This window comes from Ranitomeya variabilis, chromosome 8 (genome assembly GCF_051348905.1).
Source record: "Ranitomeya variabilis isolate aRanVar5 chromosome 8, aRanVar5.hap1, whole genome shotgun sequence".
In the NCBI taxonomy this organism is placed as follows: domain Eukaryota; kingdom Metazoa; phylum Chordata; class Amphibia; order Anura; family Dendrobatidae; genus Ranitomeya; species Ranitomeya variabilis.
Genome location: NC_135239.1, coordinates 97448132 through 97466967, shown reverse-complemented (window position 1 = coordinate 97466967; position 18836 = coordinate 97448132).

Below are 18836 nucleotides of genomic sequence, written 5' to 3'. Positions count from 1 at the left end.
TTCTGTGGAAGAGCTGTAGCTTCTGCAGGAGGACGAGGAGGAGGAGGAGGAGGGGGTGCGAACGCCTACAGCCAACTGTTTCCTAGACCGTGGGCTAGGCACAACTGTCCCTAAATTGATGTCGCCTGTGGACCCTGCATCCACCACATTCACCCAGTGTGCCGTGATGGACACATAACGTCCCTGGCCATGCCTACTGGTCCATGCATCTGTAGTCAGGTGCACCTTTGTACTCACAGATTGCCTGAGTGCATGGACGATGCGCTGTTTAACATGCTGGTGCAGGGCTGGGATGGCTTTTCTGGAAAAAAAGTGTCGACTGGGTAGCTCGTATCGTGGTTCAGCGTACTCCATCAGGGCTTTGAAAGCTTCGCTTTCAACTAACCGGTAGGGCATCATCTCTAACGAGATTAGTCTAGCTATGTGGGCGTTAAAACCCTGTGTACGCGGATGCGAGGATAAGTACTTCCTTTTTCTAACCAGAGTCTCATGTAGGGTGAGCTGGACTGGAGAGCTGGAGATCGTGGAACTTTCGGGTGTGCCGGTGTACATGGCAGACTGAGAGACGGTTGGAGACGGTATTGTTTCCGCCGGTGCCCTAGATGCAATATTTCCTCCTACAAAACTGGTGATTCCCTGACCCTGACTGCTTTTGGCTGGCAAAGAAACCTGCACAGATACTGCCGGTGGTGCGGAAAATGGTGGCCTTACAGTGACGGAAGGGATGTTGCGTTGCTGACTAGCTTCATTGGCCGAGGGTGCTACAACCTTGAGGGACGTTTGGTAGTTAGTCCAGGCTTGAAAATGCATGGTGGTTAAGTGTCTATGCATGCAACTAGTATTTAGACTTTTCAGATTCTGACCTCTGCTTAAGCTAGTTGAACATTTTTGACAGATGACTTTGCGCTGATCAGTTGGATGTTGTTTAAAAAAATGCCAGACTGCACTCTTCCTAGACTCGGATCCCTTTTCAGGGATTGCAGACTGAGCTTTAACCGGATGGCAACGCTGTGCTCCAACAGGTTTTGGCTTTGACACGCGTTTTGGTCCAGATACGGGCCCGGCAGATGGAACCTGTTGCGATGTTGATGCCTGCTGCGGCCCCTCCTCCACCTCCGCTTCTGAACTACTGCCGCCTGCACCCTGTTCCCCCAATGGCTGCCAATCGGGGTCAATAACTGGGTCATCTATTACCTCCTCTTCGAGCTCGTGTGCAACTTCGTCTGTGTCACTGTGTCGGTCGGTGGTATAGCGTTCGTGGCGGGGCAACATAGTCTCATCAGGGTCTGATTGTGGATCTGTACCCTGAGAGGGCAATGTGGTGGTCTGAGTCAAAGGAGCAGCATAGTACTCTGGCTGTGGCTGTGCATCAGTGCACTCCATGTCAGAATATACTTGTAATGGGCATGGCCTGTTAAATGTTTCACTTTCTAAGCCAGGGACGGTATGTGTAAAGAGCTCCATGGAGTGACCCGTTGTGTCGCCTGCTGCATCCTTCTCTCTTGTTGTAGTTTTTGCTGAGGAGGACAAGGAAGCGACTTGTCCCTGACCGTGAACATCCACAAGCGACGCGCTGCTTTTACATTTACCAGTTTCGGAAGAGGAGGCAAAAGAGCTAGAGGCTGAGTCTGCAATGTAAGCCAAAACTTGCTGTTGCTGCTCCGCCTTTAAAAGCGGTTTTCCTACTCCCAGAAAAGAGAGCGTTCGAGGCCTTGTGTAGCCTGACGACGAAACTGGCTCCACAGCTCCAGACTTAGGTGGAATATTTTTATCCCCACGACCACCTGATGCTCCACTACCACTACCATCATTACCAGCTGACAATGAACGCCCACGACGACCTCTTGCACCAGACTTCCTCATTGTTTTAAAATCTTAACCAAAGTAACTTTATTTGTTGCTGTCAAACAACTTACACGGTGAGCTATAACTTCAGTATGATTTCAATATCCCTTAACAGGTTGGTGAGACCACAAGGAAAATCAGGCACAATGTTACACACTCTGTTTTCTGTGGCACAAAATCACAGAGATGACACACACGCAGGACTGTCACTCAAGCACTAATGTCAATATTAATCTCCCACCTAATTTATTTTTTTTTTTTTCTCAGGGAGACTTTAGAAACCAAATAATATTAAAAAAAAAAAAAAAAAAGGCTTTCTATGGCCCACAATTAGAGAGAGAGAGGTGGCACAACCAGGAGTCAAGACTGGCGCACAAGCTGAAAGGGCAATATTACTCTCCCACTGTTTTTTATGTTTTTTTTGTTTTTTTCAGGGAGACTTTAGAAGCCAAATAATATTAAAAAAAACAAAAAAAAAAAGGCTTTCTATGGCCCACTGAATGAGAGGGAGAGAGGTGGCACACCCAGGAGTCAAGACTGGCACACAAGCTGAAAGGGCAATATTACTCTCCCACTGTTTTTTTAGGTTTTTTTTTTTTTTTCAGGGAGACTTTAGAAACCAAATAATATTAAAAAAAAAAAAAAAAAAAAAAAAAATAGGCTTGCTATAGCCCACTGAATGAGAGATAGCACACACAGCAGTGGCACACAAGCCCTGACTGAGGCCAATATTTTTCTCCCACTGATTGATGTAGTGTTTTTGTGTTGAGGTAGAATTTAGAACACAAATCACGGAAAAAATAAATAGGCTTTCTATGGCCCACTGAATGAAAGGGAGAGAGGTGGCACACCCAGGAGTCAAGACTGGCACACAAGCTGAAAGGGCAATATTACTCTCCCACTGTTTTTTTATGTATTTTTTGTTTTTTCAGGGAGACTTTAGAAACCCAATAATATTTTTAAAAAAAAATAAATAGGCTTTCTATGGCCCACTGAATGAGAGGGAGAGAGGTGGCACACCCAGGAGTCAAGACTGGCACACAAGCTGAAAGGGCAATATTATTCTCCCACTGTTTTTTTAGGTTTTTTTTTTTTTTTTCAGGGAGAATTAGAAACCAAATAATATTAAAAAAAATAAATAAATAGGCTTTCTATGGCCCACTGAATGAGAGGGAGAGAGGTGGCACACCCAGGAGTCAAGACTGGCACACAAGCTGAAAGGGCAATATTACTCTCCCACTGTTTTTTTAGGTTTTTTTTTTTTTTTCAGGGAGACTTTAGAAACCAAATAATATTAAAAAAAAAAAAAAAAAATAGGCTTGCTATAGCCCACTGAATGAGAGATAGCACACACAGCAGTGGCACACAAGCCCTGACCAATATTTTTCTCCCACTGATTGATGTAGTGTTTTTGTGTTGAGGTAGATTTTAGAACACAAATCACGGAAAAAATAAATAGGCTTTCTATGGCCCACTCAGTGAGAGATGGCACACACAGGGATGGCACTGTAGCAGAAATGCCAATCTTAATCTCCCACAAAAAAAAAACAAAAAAAAAAAAACTGTCCTACAATTACTATCTCCCTGCAGTAATGTAAGCCAGGTATGGCAGGCAGCAATAGGAGTGGACTGATGCACAAATTAAATAAAAAGTGTGGACAAACAAAAAAGATAGCTGTGCAGAAAGGAAGGAACAAGAGGATATGTGCTTTGAAAAAAGCAGTTGGTTTCCACAGTGGCGTACACACAGCAATACAGCTATCACGGAGCCTTCTAGGGCAGCCCAATGAGCTACAGCGCTGAGGGGAAAAAAAAAAAAAATAGCTTCCACAGTCCCTGCACACCGAAGGTGGTGTTGGACAGTGGAAATCGCTGCAGCACAAGCGGTTTGGTGGTTAGTGGACCCTGCCTAACGCTCTCCCTGCTTCTGACGAAGCGGCAGCAACCTGTCCCTAAGCTCAGATCAGCAGCAGTAAGATGGCGGGAACGCCCCTTTATAGCCCCTGTGACGCCGCAGACAGCAAGCCAATCACTGCAATGCCCTTCTCTAAGATGGTGGGGACCAGGATCTATGTCATCACGCTGCCCACACTCTGCGTTCACCTTCATTGGCTGAGAAATGGCGCTTTTCGCGTCATTGAAACGCGACTTTGGCGCGAAAGTCGCGTACCGCATGGCCGACAAGCACAGGGGTCGGATCGGGTTTCATGAGACGCCGACTTAGCCAAAAGTCGGCGACTTTTGAAAATGATCGACCCGTTTCGCTCAACCCTAATGGTTACATTTTTTAAACAAGCATAGGGGGAAAATTATGGAATCACTCAATTCTGAGGAAAAAGTTATGGAATAATGAAAAACAAACAAAAAAACACTCCAACACATAACTAGTATTTTGTTGCACCATCTCTGGCTTTTATAACAGTTTGCAGTCTCTGAGGCATGGACTTAATGAGTGTCAAACAGTACTCTTCATCAATCTGGCTCCAACTTTCTCTGATTACTGTTGCCAGATCAGCTTTGCAGGTTGGAGCCTTGTCATGGACCATTTTCTTCAACTTCCACCAAAGATTTTCAATTGGATTGAGATCCGGACTATTTGCAGGACATGACCATTGACCTTGTGTGTCTTTTTTCAAGGAATGTTTGCACAGTTTTTTCTCTATGGCAGGATGCATTATCATCTTGAAAAATGATTTCATCATCCTCAAACATCCTTTCAATTGATGGGATAAGAAAAGTGTCCAAAATATCAACATAAACTTGTGCATTTATTGAAGATGTAAAGACAGCCATCTCCCCAGTGCCTTTACCTGACATGTAGCCCCATATCATCAATGACTGTGGAAATTTGCATGTACTCTTCAGGCAGTCATCTTTATAAATATCATTGGAACGGCACCAAACAAAAGTTCCAGCATCATCACCTTGCCCAATGCAGAATTGTGATTCATCGCTGAATATGACTTTCATCCAGTCATCCACGGTCCACGATTGCTTTTCCTTAGCCCATTGTAACCTTGTTTTTTTCTGTTTAGGTGTTAATGGTGGCTTTAGTTTAGCTTTTCTGTATGTAAATCCCATTTTCTTTAGGGGGTTTCTTATAGTTTGGTCACAGACGTTGACTCAAGTTTCCACCCATTCGTTCCTCATTTGTTTTGTTGTGCATTTCCTGTTTTGGTGACATATTGCTTTAAGTTTCCTGTCTCGATGCTTTGATGTCTTCCTTGGTGTACCAGTATGTTTGCTCTTAACAACCTTCCCATGTTGTTTGTATTTGGTCCAGATTTTAGACACAGCTGACTGTGAACAACCAACATCTTTTGCAACATTGTGTGATGATTTACCCTCTTGTAAGAGTTTGATAATCCTCTCCTTTGTTTCAATTGACATTTCTCATGTTGGAGCCATGATTCATGTCAGTCAACTTGGTGCAACAGCTCTCCAAGGTGTGATCACTCTTTTTTAGATGCAGACTAACCAGCAGATCTAATTTGATGCAGGTGTTATTTTCAGGTATGAAAAATTACAGGGTGATTCCATAATTTTTTCCTCAGAATTGAGTGATTCCATAATTTTTCCCCTATGCTTGGTTAAAAAAAGTAACCATTACTGACCACCACATTTTTGTTCTCGATTTCTTTTAGTGTTTCTTGAAGCCAGAAAGTTGCCATTTGAAATGACTTTAGTTTTGTCTCATGTCTGTGATCTGCTTTTTTTTCTACAAAATTAAACAACTGAATGAACATCCTCCAAGGCCGGTGATTCCATAATTTTTGCCAAGGGTTGTACAAGGCATACTGCTGTGCAACTGCCAAAGTAAGGGAGCAAATTAGCCCATCCATGACAGATGTTGTCAGTGGTCTTTGGATCGCACAAGGCTGTGTCTGGTCCATTGAGCTTTCATTAACTTTAACACCTAACCCACGGACACATCGAACATCAAGCCTATTCGCCATTCAACCACAACCTTGCTTTTTCCCATTCATGCTATATGTACCCTTCCCCTCTTTTAACCTGCTGTTTCACAACCTTAGGCCCACACCTGTCAGTCACCTGTCATTATATGAACAATCACTATTTATTTTTTTATATAGTTTGCCTGAACAACACCCTTTTACCTAGTGATTTTGATGATGAGATGGGGCCTCCTGATTCCTCACTGCAGCACAGTTTTATCCCAAATGATTTTGATTAGCAAATAGGGCCTCCTGGCTGAACCCCTATGCTAGGACTAATAATATTTAAGAGAAAATGTGTCCTCCTGAGTCCTCAGTGCAACGCATTTGTATCCCAAATGAATTGGATTAGCAAAATAGGGCCTTCCTGGCTGAACCCCTTTATTAGGCATAGCAATCTTTAAGAGGAAATGTGGCCTCCTCATTCTTCAGTACAAAATGCTTTGACCCTAACAATTTGGATTAGAAAATTTGGCCTCCTGGCTGAACTCCTCTATTATGCCTAATGAGCTTTAAGAGGAAATCTGGCCTTCTGATTCCTGAATGCAACAATGTTTTATCCCAAACAATTTAGATAAGCAAACACGACCTCCTGGCTGAAATTAATTAGGCCTAATGATTTTTAAGAGGAAATGGGGCCTCCTGATTTCTCACTGCAGCACAGTTTTATCACAAACAATTTGGATTAGCAAATAGCTCCTGGCTGAACCCCTATTTTAGTCCTAATGATTGTTAAGAGGAAATGTGGCCTTCTACTTCCTCACTGCATCAGTTTTATTCCAAACGATTTGGATTAACAAATTTGGCCTCCTGGCTGAACTCCTATATTAGACCTAATGATTTTTAAGAGCAAATCTGGCCTTCTGATTCCTCACTGCAGCACAGTTTTATCACAAACAATTTGAATTAGCAAATAGGTCCTCCTGGCTGAACCCATATCTTAGGCCTAACAATTTTTAAGAGGAAATGTGGCCTGCTGAGTCCTCACTGCAACAGCAACGCAGTTTTATCACAAACAATTTGAATTAGTAAATACAGAATCCTGGCTGAACTCCTATATTAGGCCTAATGATTTTTAAGATGAAATGTGGCCTTCTGATTCCTCAATGTAACACACTTTTATCCATAACGATTTTAATTAGCAAACAGGGCCTCCTGGCTGAACACCTATATTAGACCTATCGATTTTTAAGAGGAAATCTGGAAATCTGGCATTCTGATTCCTCACTACAAAACAGTTTTTATCCCAAACTATTCATTTTAGTAAAGCCTCCTTTGACTGCACCAGAGAAATAGTGGGCACCACAAAAACCAGTAAGTAAGGGATCAATCATATGCATATAAAAAGGACAATAAAAACAAAAGAGAAGGATATGCATAACATAGGGATCAACATTCAAGAAATAACAACTTTATTAATACAAAAAGGCACAACAGAGCAAACATAGATTTAAAAACAGTTAAAAAAACAAAAAAGGGAAACAGCAAACAGCTAATAAGCTAAACACAACCCCCCAGACAGTTGGAAACAAATGCCAACAAGAACTAGAAAATTATGGAATGTATCCATAACAAGAAGGTGCATGTATACATATTTAAACATGAACACTAATATATGTCCGTCTGCTACCAGCTATACTCTATAGGCATAAGACAGTATCCAAAAATAAGATGCACAAGTTAGATTAGGGTTGTTCCGCTTCCCAGGTCTAATTATTCTATATAAGCCATCACATCAGATAAAATGTTACCTAAGGACTTGAGGACAAAGCAGCCGCATATTAATCAAAGTGTATCCCACAAAGGTAAAAGTCACCAGGTAACGAAAAAATAATATATCACCTAAGACAGCAAGAGCAAAGCGGATGACAAGCTCCAAAGAACCCTGAGGTGCCAGGATGCCAAATAGAGCAGCGATAGCGAAATATGAGGTGCTAGTGCTGGGGGGGAACTGAGCCCCACGCGTATCGACGCTACAGGAGCGTCTTCATCAGGGGAAATGTAGGGTAAATAGTCTGTACTCGATCTAATATAGCCAGGTAATAAAGTAAAATAAACATCACCTGTGAGAGAACAATGGCGTGCTGTTCCCTGGTAGCATATGCAGACCGGCATGAACTTCCGTTTCAACAGGTTAACCTCACCACGCTTGCGCAGCAGGTTGCTGTTACAATATTTCCGAGGCTGTGAGAAAATACACACAGTCTCAGCTTAAGGGTTGTCATGGGAGCAAGAACGCTGGAATGGTCAGAGGGTGTGCCTATGTAAATGAGGCAGGCAAAACAGCACACACAGACTCACCGAGATCAAGAGGCCAGACAATGAGCGGCCGCACAGTGCAGAGAATGTACTGCATGAGTCTGTATGAGGCTCAATGCAAAGGCACACATACTGCTCAGAAGGGCACAAAGAGATGAGGCTTAAGAGGCAAGCGCCAAGATAGCACTATTTAACAGTACGAAGAATCCATACATAAGACAATATGCTTTAAAGTACGGCTACAGAAGTTGTTCCTACTGTACTACCCAGATTATAAATGTACGTGCAGGAAGCAGTACCTGCTCAGTGCGGCGGGCGTACTGCATTAATCTGTATATGACTCAATGAAATGGTACACATAGTGCGGGAAAGGACACAGAAGGATGAAAATTAGGAAGCAGGCGCCAAGACAACACTATTTAACTATCAGAAGAATCCATACATAAGACAATATGCTTGTACAGAAGTTATTCCTCCTGTACTGCCTATGCTGTAATTATAAGTATAAAGAGCACTCCCGGCTTAGCGTAGATATAGATCAGAGACCGCACTTACGCAAATGTACCAAACAATAAGACAATGAAAAAAACATGAAAAACACAGCCCCATCAATTAGGGAACCCCAAAAATAAGGAAATTTTTATTATATATTATATTAAACGCCTGCGCAGTACAACAAATACGCTCGGGGAATATATGTATAAGTCAATATAAGGACGCACACAATAATGGACTAGAGCAACATATCCAATCAGGAGTTAATATAGAGAATACCCCGAGCTATACTGAAAGAAAAGGTATCGTGGGGGCCCCCAATGATCAGAGGGCGAATATCCAATACAGAAACCTGGCTGAAATGGTGTATAAATGGATCAATGTGCGAGAAAAGCAGTTGGAAAAAACACATGGGGCCAGGAGAATAAATCCTGAATCTCAAGGAAAAGCATGTTGATGAGGCCCATTACACCTACACCACTAATTAGTGGTAATGCATTATTGGGGTTGCACGAAAAGACGCGCACTCCCCGATCCTGGGTTAGGGCAGGCCCTGCTTAACGCTGAGCTAGATACAAAATACATTTCTAGTCATATACAATACCTATTTATTTCCTTAAGAAGGATATACATAACAAAAAACCTGTGTACCAACAAAAAAGAACAGTAAAAGATGCTCAATATAGAGCATAGCTGGCAGCAGATGCAAATCCTCAACAAACAGAATGGGCAGTAGATCAGAACATAGACGGCGCCGATGATCCAGTGACTAAAAGACCAGCAAATCCGGAGATGCAAAATACTTCTTTGAATCCCACCTAAAAGAGGGACAGAGGAAACAACAAATCCAAGAAAATACCTAAAAAAGATACAAAAAACATGGAAATAAGTACCAATGCGAGAAAAGGAAGGGGGAGGGGGAGGGAGAGGGAGAGGTTTAGGGGAGAGGGGTGGGCAGAGAGGCAAGAGGGGAAACCACTTCCTCATGCTTGTTTGTAAAAACCCGTGTATAAGAGTTCCTCGTTCATACCCGCCGGAGCCAAGCTGTTAAGATTATAGATCCACTTGGACTCCTTCCTCAGGAGCTCAGGTACTATACTCCCACCCCTAATATCCATTTTAACTCCCTCCAAACCCATGACCCTTAACCCCCTAGGTGACCCCCCATGGTGGTGTAAGAAATGTGCGGCCACTGAAGACAGCTTCTTAACTTTCTCAGAGTCCTTCTGGGCCATGTTAATGCTAGAAAGGTGCTGTTGCGTCTGGTGTCTGAGCTCCTGCGTAGTATAACCAATGTAAAGCTTCGGACAGCTACAGATTAAAGCATAGACCAGGTTCCTAGTATGGCAGTTAAAGTATCCAGACACCTAGATTTTCTCTGGGCTGCATGGAAAAAACATCCCGCTATCAGCAATCACATAACTACAGACATTGCACCTACCACAGGGATAGGATCCATGGATATTATTACCTGTCCCCGTCCTGGTAGTAGTGCGTCTGAAGTGGCTTGACACAAGCTCATCCCTCAGATTGCGAGACCTTCTGGCCACCATCCTGGGAGTATTTGAGAGCCACGGCGTAAGCTTAGACTCCGTCAACAAGATGTCCCAGTTCTTCTTTAAGATAGTATATACTTCATTCCACTGATTATGGTATGTGGTGACAAGGTTGATAGTCTGTACCGATGGCCTATTCTTAGGCTTTAGTGTTTCTTCCCTTGTCACTTGTTGGGAATGCTGATATGCCTGGGATATGACCTTACGAGGGTACCCCCTGGCCCGAAATCTCTCCATCAACTTCCGTGACTCCTCCCGGAAGTCAGATATGATGATGCAATTTCTCCTAACTCTGAGGAATTAACCCCTCGGTATGCTGTTCCGTAAGTGGGCCGTGTGGGCACTTGTGTAATGAAGTAAACTGTTGGTTGCCGTTTTCTTGCGGTGTAAACTCGTAACACAGCCATTTCCTCTAATGGAGATCTTCAGATCCAAAAAGTCCACCAAAGTGGTGGAGATATTTGAGGTCAACTTGATCCCCCATGGATTGTCATTAAGCTGAGCAGTGAAAAGATTGCAGTCGTCAAGGGTACCGGTCCACAGAAACAGGACATCGTCTATGAATCTATACCATTTGGGTATAAACTCCTGAAAGGGCCAAAGCTTGAAAACATGTTAATCCTCCCACCACCCCATAAATAATTTGCGTACACGGGCGCACATTTTGCGCCCATTGCGGTGCCAGCCGCTTGCCTATAATAGGCGCGGTCAAAAACAAAGTAATTCTTCTCAAGCACCAATTTCAGAAGGTCCAGGAGGAAGGAGTCATGATCCCTGTCTCTACTGGTTTCGCGGTCCAGGAAGAACACACTGCTCCAATCCCCAGATGATGCTCAATGCTAGTATAGAGGGATTCGACGTCCAAAGTCACAATGAGGGTGTTATCTGGTATTTCAAGATTACCGATTTGCTCGATGAGGTGCATGGAGTCCCTGATATAGGAGCCTAGGGAGTAAACGATAGGTTGCAAAAAGAAGTCAAGGTAGGTGCAAGGTCTTTCAAGTAGTCCTCCTATCCCCGATATAATCGGCCTACCTGGGGGTTATCTAGGCGCTTATGCACCTTAGGGAGTATGTAGAAAGTTGGTACTTTGGGCATATCAGTTGTCAAAAATCCCTTCTCTTTCTTGTTAATAATAACCATATCGAATGCAGTCCGAATCAGGCGGTCCAGTTGTCCCTTGAAAACATCCGTTGGATTCGATGGGAGGACCTGGTAATGAGAATGATTAGAAAGTTGACGCTTAGCTTCCAGTACGTAAAGTTCTTTCGGCCAAATAACCACGTTCCCCCTTTGTCAGCTTCTTTAATGACAAAGGAGTCCTGCTCCCTAAGATGTTGAAGACAACGTCTTTCTTCCCTAGAGAGGTTACTCACACCCCCACTCCTCAATCTAAGATTACGTATATCTTTGCTAACGGTGTCGAAAAATATCTGAACCACCGGAAAAAGGGAGAAAGACGGTGTGGCTTGTGAAGGTATACGTCCTGTAAATCTTTTAAACTCACCAGGTCCCCTCTCGTTCTCCTCCAGAAGCTCCAAAAGGTCACGGAACATCTGCCTATCTTTGACTGCAAAACAGTTTGAGCACAATTTAGTTAGATTCTGAAAGATCCATTTCACACAGGCAGGATAGTATCTAGCTAACTGACAAGCTCACTTTCAGCAGCAGCACTAGCAGGAGCAGTTTCTCTACACTGTTAAACTGAGAAAATGGAGACAGCAAAACAAAATGTCCACTTTTTATATGGACAGGGACATTTGACTATGCCAGTCAATCGCAGAAGACCTTCTGTCATAATGTTGTGGATGGTTTCTGCGACCTGATTGGCTGCCGGAGTATACACACAGTAAGTTTAGAAAAAAACTCTCTTCTTACCTCTCCAGACCCCCTCCCATCATCAAATACATCACCCCATAATTCCAACTCAACATAAAAAAACAATGTCCTAGACAAAGTGAAAATTAAAGCATTAGTGGAAATGCCATGATTTGCCAAATTGTGACCGAATCTTGCCGACTTTGAGTAAGAATGCCCAGGAAACAGAACACAAATCCGAATGTGCTACGTTCATGCCAATTTTGAGATTGGCGAACATTTTCCAAGCAAGTTTCCTCATCAATTGTTCTCAGCACCGATCTGGCATTCAGAGATGCTTCGAAGGATCTTCCCTATGCTGTACCCATGCCATTTCAGCACTGTTTACATCATTTTCAGCAATTTGTAGATCCCCTCCAGACTTGTACGTCACATAACAAGTCATAACACAATGTCTACCAAAACCACCAGAATATATTTGCACGGCATTGAAATCTGAGCCTTACGTCCAGCTACAGGTGTGCTAATTTTTTCAACATTTTCACATTATTTGAATATCTTCATTTGCATCTCATCAACAAATGATTTTCCTCATAGCATGAGCCAAAAGATGTACCTCTTGACATGGAATTAATTATTTTTAGCTTTGTTTGGAGAGCGGTTGAAATAAGTATTGAACGTGTCACCAATGTTCTATGCAAATCTATTTCTTAAGATGCTATTGACATGAAATTCTCATCAGATGTCGGTAGCAACCCACCCAATCCAAAGAAATAAACCCATCCAAGGAAAGAAATCAAACTATAGATGTCCATAAATTAAGTTATGTGTAATAGTGAGAAATGGCACAGGGAAAAGTGTTGACCATGTTTACTGTAATTGAGTTAAATTTTCATACAGCCTTTGTAGGTGATGAACAGCTTCAGGCTGCCTCCTGTATGGAGAAATGAGTTGCATGCATTTCTCAGGTGTGATATTGGCCCAATCTTCCATACAAATAATCTTCAAATCCTAAAGTTTCCATGAGCTCCATCTATGATCTCTGAGATTTAGTTGCTTCCAACAAATGTATTTTGGATTCAGGTCATTTGATTGACTGGGTCATTCTAGGAGCTTTATTTTCTATCGCTGAAACTAATTGAGAGTTTCCCTGGCTGTGTGTTTGGGATCATTGTCTTGCTAAAATATCCACTTTAGTTTCATCTTCATTATCCTGATATGTGGCAACAGATTTTTATCAAGAATGTCTAGGTACATTTGTCCATTCATACTTCCTTCAATAATATGAAGTTTGCCAGTGCTGCATGGAGAAAAAAGCCCAACACCACAATGTTTCCACCTCCAAACTTCACTATTTGCATAGTATTTTGTGGGAGACACGTAGCTCATTTTGATATGTGAACATCGTTTGTATTAAGGTATTCAAAAAGTTCAATTTCGGTCTTATCTGACAGACTATATTCTCCCGGTATTTCACAGGTTTGTCTAAATGTTGATTGAACTGTAAACATGCTTGAACACACTTTTTGTTCAGCAATGGAGTCTTGCATGGTGTAAGTGCACTGAGGCCATGGAGTTTGAGTGCATTAATTATAGTTTTTCTTTGAAACAATTGTACCTGCTGATTCTAGGTCTCAATAGTTCTCCACAGGTGGTCATTGGCTCCTGGACAATTCTTCTGATAATTCTTTGTACTCCACTGTCTGAAATCTTGCAGGCAGCACCTAGTCATGGCTGATTTATGGTAAAATGATGTTCTTTCCACTTTCAGATTATGGCACTGTAACCTTCCATAATTTAGAAATTTGTATGTGACCAAAGTTATCAGTACATTTTGCAACAATAAAGTTGTGAAGGTCTTGAGACAGCTCACTGGTTTAATCCATCATTGCATGTTTCTTGTGTGGCACCTTTGTAATGACACACTTTTTCATAGACCATCAGTTGAACCAGATGATATTATTTTTCACTAAGTGGCAGGATTGCTTTCAAATTACTAATACACTTCAGCTGCTGTCATGAATATTTGTAGTGCTCTTTCTTCCTTGTGTTCACTAAGTTTTTCCTGTGTCATTTCTTATTACAATGCTTAACTTAATTTATAGACATTTATGGTTTGATTTCTTTGCCTGTGTGGATTGGATGGGTTGTTTCAACATCTGGTGAAAATTTAATTCCAATAGCACCTATAGAAATATATTTACTTAGAAAACGGTGACGTATTCAATACTTATATCACTCACTGTATATTGATATACACATATATACAGGTGTTTCTCACAAAATTAGAATATCATCAAAAAGTTAATGTATTTCAGTTCTTCAATACAAAAAGTGAAACACATATATTATATAGAGTCATTACAAATAGAGTGATCTATTTCAAGTGTTTATTTCTGTTAATGTTGATGATTATGGCTTACAGCCAATGTAAACCAAAAAATCATTATCTCAGTAAATTAGAATACTTTATAGCACCAGCTTAAAAAAATGTTTTAAAATTCGAAATGTTGGCCTACTGAAATATATGTTCAGTAAATGCACCCAATACTTGTTCGGGGCTCCTTTTGCATCAATTACTGCAGCAATGCAGCATGGCATGGAGGCGATCAGCCTGTGGAACTGCTGAGGTGTTATAGAAGCCCAGGTTGCTTTTATAGCAGCCTTAAGCTTGTCTGCATAGTTGGGTCTGGTGTCTCTCATCTTCCTCTTAAAGATACCCCATAGATTCTCTATGGGGTTAAGGTCAGGCGAGTTTGCTGGCCAATAAAGCACAGTGATACTGTTTTTTTTAACCAGGCATTGGTACTTTTTTCAGCGTGGACAAGTGCCAAGTCCTGCCGGAGAATGAAATTTCCATCTCAAAAAGCATGTCAGCAGAGGGAAGCATGAAGTGCTCTAAACTTTCCTGGTAGATGGCTGAACTGACTTTGGTCTTGATAAAACACAGTGGACAAACACCAGCAAATGACTTGGCTACCCAAACCATAACTGATTGTGGATACTTCACACTAGACCTCAACAGCTTGGATTGTATGCCTCTCCACTCTTCCTTCATACTCTGGGACCTTCGTATCAAAATGAAATGCAAAATTTACTTTAATCAGAAAACAGCACTGTAACGGGCTGGGTGGTGAAAACACTGTGCCAAAGCCCAAGGAAGACCTGGAGGGGCGTGACTAGGAGCTTCACCCAATCTGACCATGGACATGCAGCAGCTAATGACTCTGTAGTCGTTGTACCACTGAGCAACAGTCCAGTTATTTTTCTCCTTCCCAGGTAAGACATTTCTGGTGTTGTCTATTGGCCATGAGTGGCTTGATACAAGGAATGAGATACTTGTAGCCCATGTCCTGGATACATCTGTGTGTGGTGGCTCTTGAATCAATGACTCTAGCAACAGTCCACTCCTTGTGAATCTCTCTCAATTTTTTGAATGTAATTTTCTTAACAATCCTTTCAAGGCTGCGGTTATTCTGATAGCTTGCACATCTTTTTCTACCACACTTTTTCCTTCCACACATCTTTCCATTAATGTGCTTGGATACAGCACTCTGTGAACAACAAGCTTCTTTATTAATGTCCTTTTGTGGCTTACCCTCCTTGTAGATTGTGTCAATGGCTACCTTTTGTACATCTGTCAAGTCAGCAGTCCTCCCCTTGATTGTGGAGCCTAATGAAACAGACTAAGAGACCTTTTAAGTGCTTAGGAAGCCTTTGCAGGTGTTTTTGGTAATTATTCTAATTTACAAAGATAATGTTTTTTGAGTTTTCATTGGCTGCCTGTAAGCCATAATCATCAACAATAACAGAAATAAACACTTGAAATAGATTACTCTGTTTGTAATGACTATATATAATATATTAGATTCACTTTTTGTATTGAAGAACTGAAATAAATTAACTTTTTGATGAATTTCTAATTTTGTGAGAAGCACATGTATATACAGGTCCTTCTCAAAAAATTAGCATATAGTGTTAAATTTCATTATTTACCATAATGTAATGATTACAATTAAACTTTCATATATTATAGATTCATTATCCACCAACTGAAATTTGTCAGGTCTTTTATTGTTTTAATACTGATGATTTTGGCCTACAACTCCTGATAACCCAAAAAACCTGTCTCAATAAATTAGCATATTTCACCCGTCCAATCAAATAAAAGTTTTTTTTAATAACAAACAAAAAAACCATCAAATAATAATGTTCAATTATGCACTCAATACTTTGTCGGGAATCCTTTGGCAGAAATGACTGCTTCAATGCGGCGTGGCATGGAGGCAATCAGCCTGTGACACTGCTGAGATGTTATGGAGGCCCAGGATGCTTCAATAGCGGCCTTAAGCTCATCCAGAGTGTTGGGTCTTGCGTCTCTCAACTTTCTCTTCACAATATCCCACAGATTCTCTATGGGGTTCAGGTCAGGAGAGTTGGCTGGCCAATTGAGCACAGTAATACCATGGTCAGTAAACCATTTACCAGTGGTTTTGGCACTGTGAGCAGGTGCCAGGTCGTGCTGAAAAATGAAATCTTCATCTCCATAAAGCATTTCAACCGATGGAAGCATGAAGTGCTCCAAAATCTCCTGATAGCTAGCTGCATTGACCCTGCCCTTGATGAAACACAGTGGACCAACACCAGCAGCTGACATAGCACCCCACACCATCACTGACTGTGGGTACTTGACACTGGACTTCAGGCATTTTGGCATTTCCTTCTCCCCAGTCTTCCTCCAGACTCTGGCACCTTGATTTCCGAATGACATGCAAAATTTGCTTTCATCAGAAAAAAGTACTTGGGACCACTTAGCAACAGTCCAGTGCTGCTTCTCTGTAGCCCAGGTCAGGCGCTTCTGCCGCTGTTTATGGTTCAAAAGTGGCTTTACCTGGGGAATGCGGCACCTGTAGCCCATTTCCTGCACACGCCTGTGCACGGTGGCTCTGGATGTTTCCACACCAGACTCAGTCCACTGCTTCCTCAGGTTCCCCAAGGTCTGGAATCGGTCCTTCTCCACAATCTTCCTCAGGGTCCGGTCACCTCTTCTCGTTGTACAGCGTTTTCTGCCACATTGTTTCCTTCCAACAGACTTACCATTGAGGTGCCTTGATACAGCACTCTGGGAACAGCCTATTTGTTGAGAAATTTCTTTCTGGGTCTTACCCTCTTGCTTGAGGGTGTCAATGATGGCCTTCTTGACATCTGTCAGGTCGCTAGTCTTACCCATGATGGGGGTTTTGAGTAATGAACCAGGCAGGGAGTTTTTAAAAGCCTCAGGTATCTTTTGCATGTGTTTAGAGTTAATTAGTTGATTCAGAAGATTAGGGTAATAGGTCGTTTAGAGAACCTTTTCTTGATATGCTAATTTATTGAGACAGGTTTTTTGGGTTATCAGGAGTTGTAGGCCAAAATCATCAGTATTAAAACAATAAAAGACCTGACAAATTTCAGTTGGTGGATAATGAATCTATAATATATGAAAGTTTAATTGTAATCATTACATTATGGTAAATAATGAAATTTAACACTATATGCTAATTTTTTGAGAAGGACCTGTATACAGTCATGGTTAAAAGTTTTGGCACCTTTAAAGTTGTTCCAGAAAATGAAGCATTTCTCATAGAAAATTATTGTAATTACATGCTTTGTTATACACATGTTTATTTCCTTTGGGTGTAATAAAACAGAATAACAAAAGAAAATGAAACATAATTTCACAGAAAACTCCAGAAATGGGCAGGACAAAATTGTTGGCACCCTCAACCTAATATTTAGTTGCATATCCTTTAGAATGAATAACTGCAATCAATTGCTTCCTATAATTATTCACAAGCTTCTTACACCTCTCAGTTGGAATTTTGGATTACTCTTCTTTTGCCAACTGTTCCAGTTATCTCAAATTAAAAAGATGCCTTTTCCCAATAGCAATTTTACAATCTCTCCACAGGTTTCCATGGAATTTAGATCAGGACTTATTGCTGACCACTTGACCACTTGAGAGCTCTCAGGCGCTTTGTTTCAATCCATTTCTGAGTGCTTATTAAAGTATGTCTTGGGATATTGTCTTGCTGGAAGACCAATGACCTAGGATTAGTGATGAGTGAGTGTACTTGTTGCTCGGGTTTTCCCGAGCACGTTCGGGTGATCTCCGAGTATTTGTTAGTGTTCGGAGATTAAGTTTTCATTACCTCAGGTGAATGATTTACAGCTACTACCCAGCCTGAGAACATGTGAGGGTTGCCTGTTTGCTAGAGAATTCTCACATGTAATCAAGCTGTCTAGTATCTGCATATCAATCAGCTGCCGTGATGAAAACTTAATCTCCGAACACTAAAAAATACTCGGAGATCACGCAAGCGTGCTACGAGTACACTCGCTCATCACTACCTAGGATGCAATCCCAGCTTTCTGACACTGGACACTAAATGCAACCCCAAATCCTTTGGTAATCTTCAGATTCATGATGTCTTGCACACAGTTAAGGCATGCAGTGCTAGAGGAAGCAAAACAACCCCAAAACATCTCTGAACCTTCACCATATGTAACTATAGGTGCTGTGTTATTTTATTTGTAGGTCTCATTCCGTTTTTGATAGATATTAAAATGATGAGCTTTATCTAGGTCTCATGGTGTCCAGAAGACATTTTCCCAGAAAGATTTTGAATCATTCACATACACTTTGGCAAACTGAAGTCTAGCTTTTTAATGTCTCAGTGTCAGCAATGGGGTCCTCCTGGGTCTCCTGCCAAAGAGTTTAATTTAGTTCAAATGTCGACCTGTTGTCCTCACTGATACTGATACATTCTGAGCCTGCAGGACAGCTTGACTGTCTTTGGAACTTTATTGGGACTGCTTATTCTTCCTGACTATCCTGTGTTGCAACCTTTCATCAATTTTTCTCTGC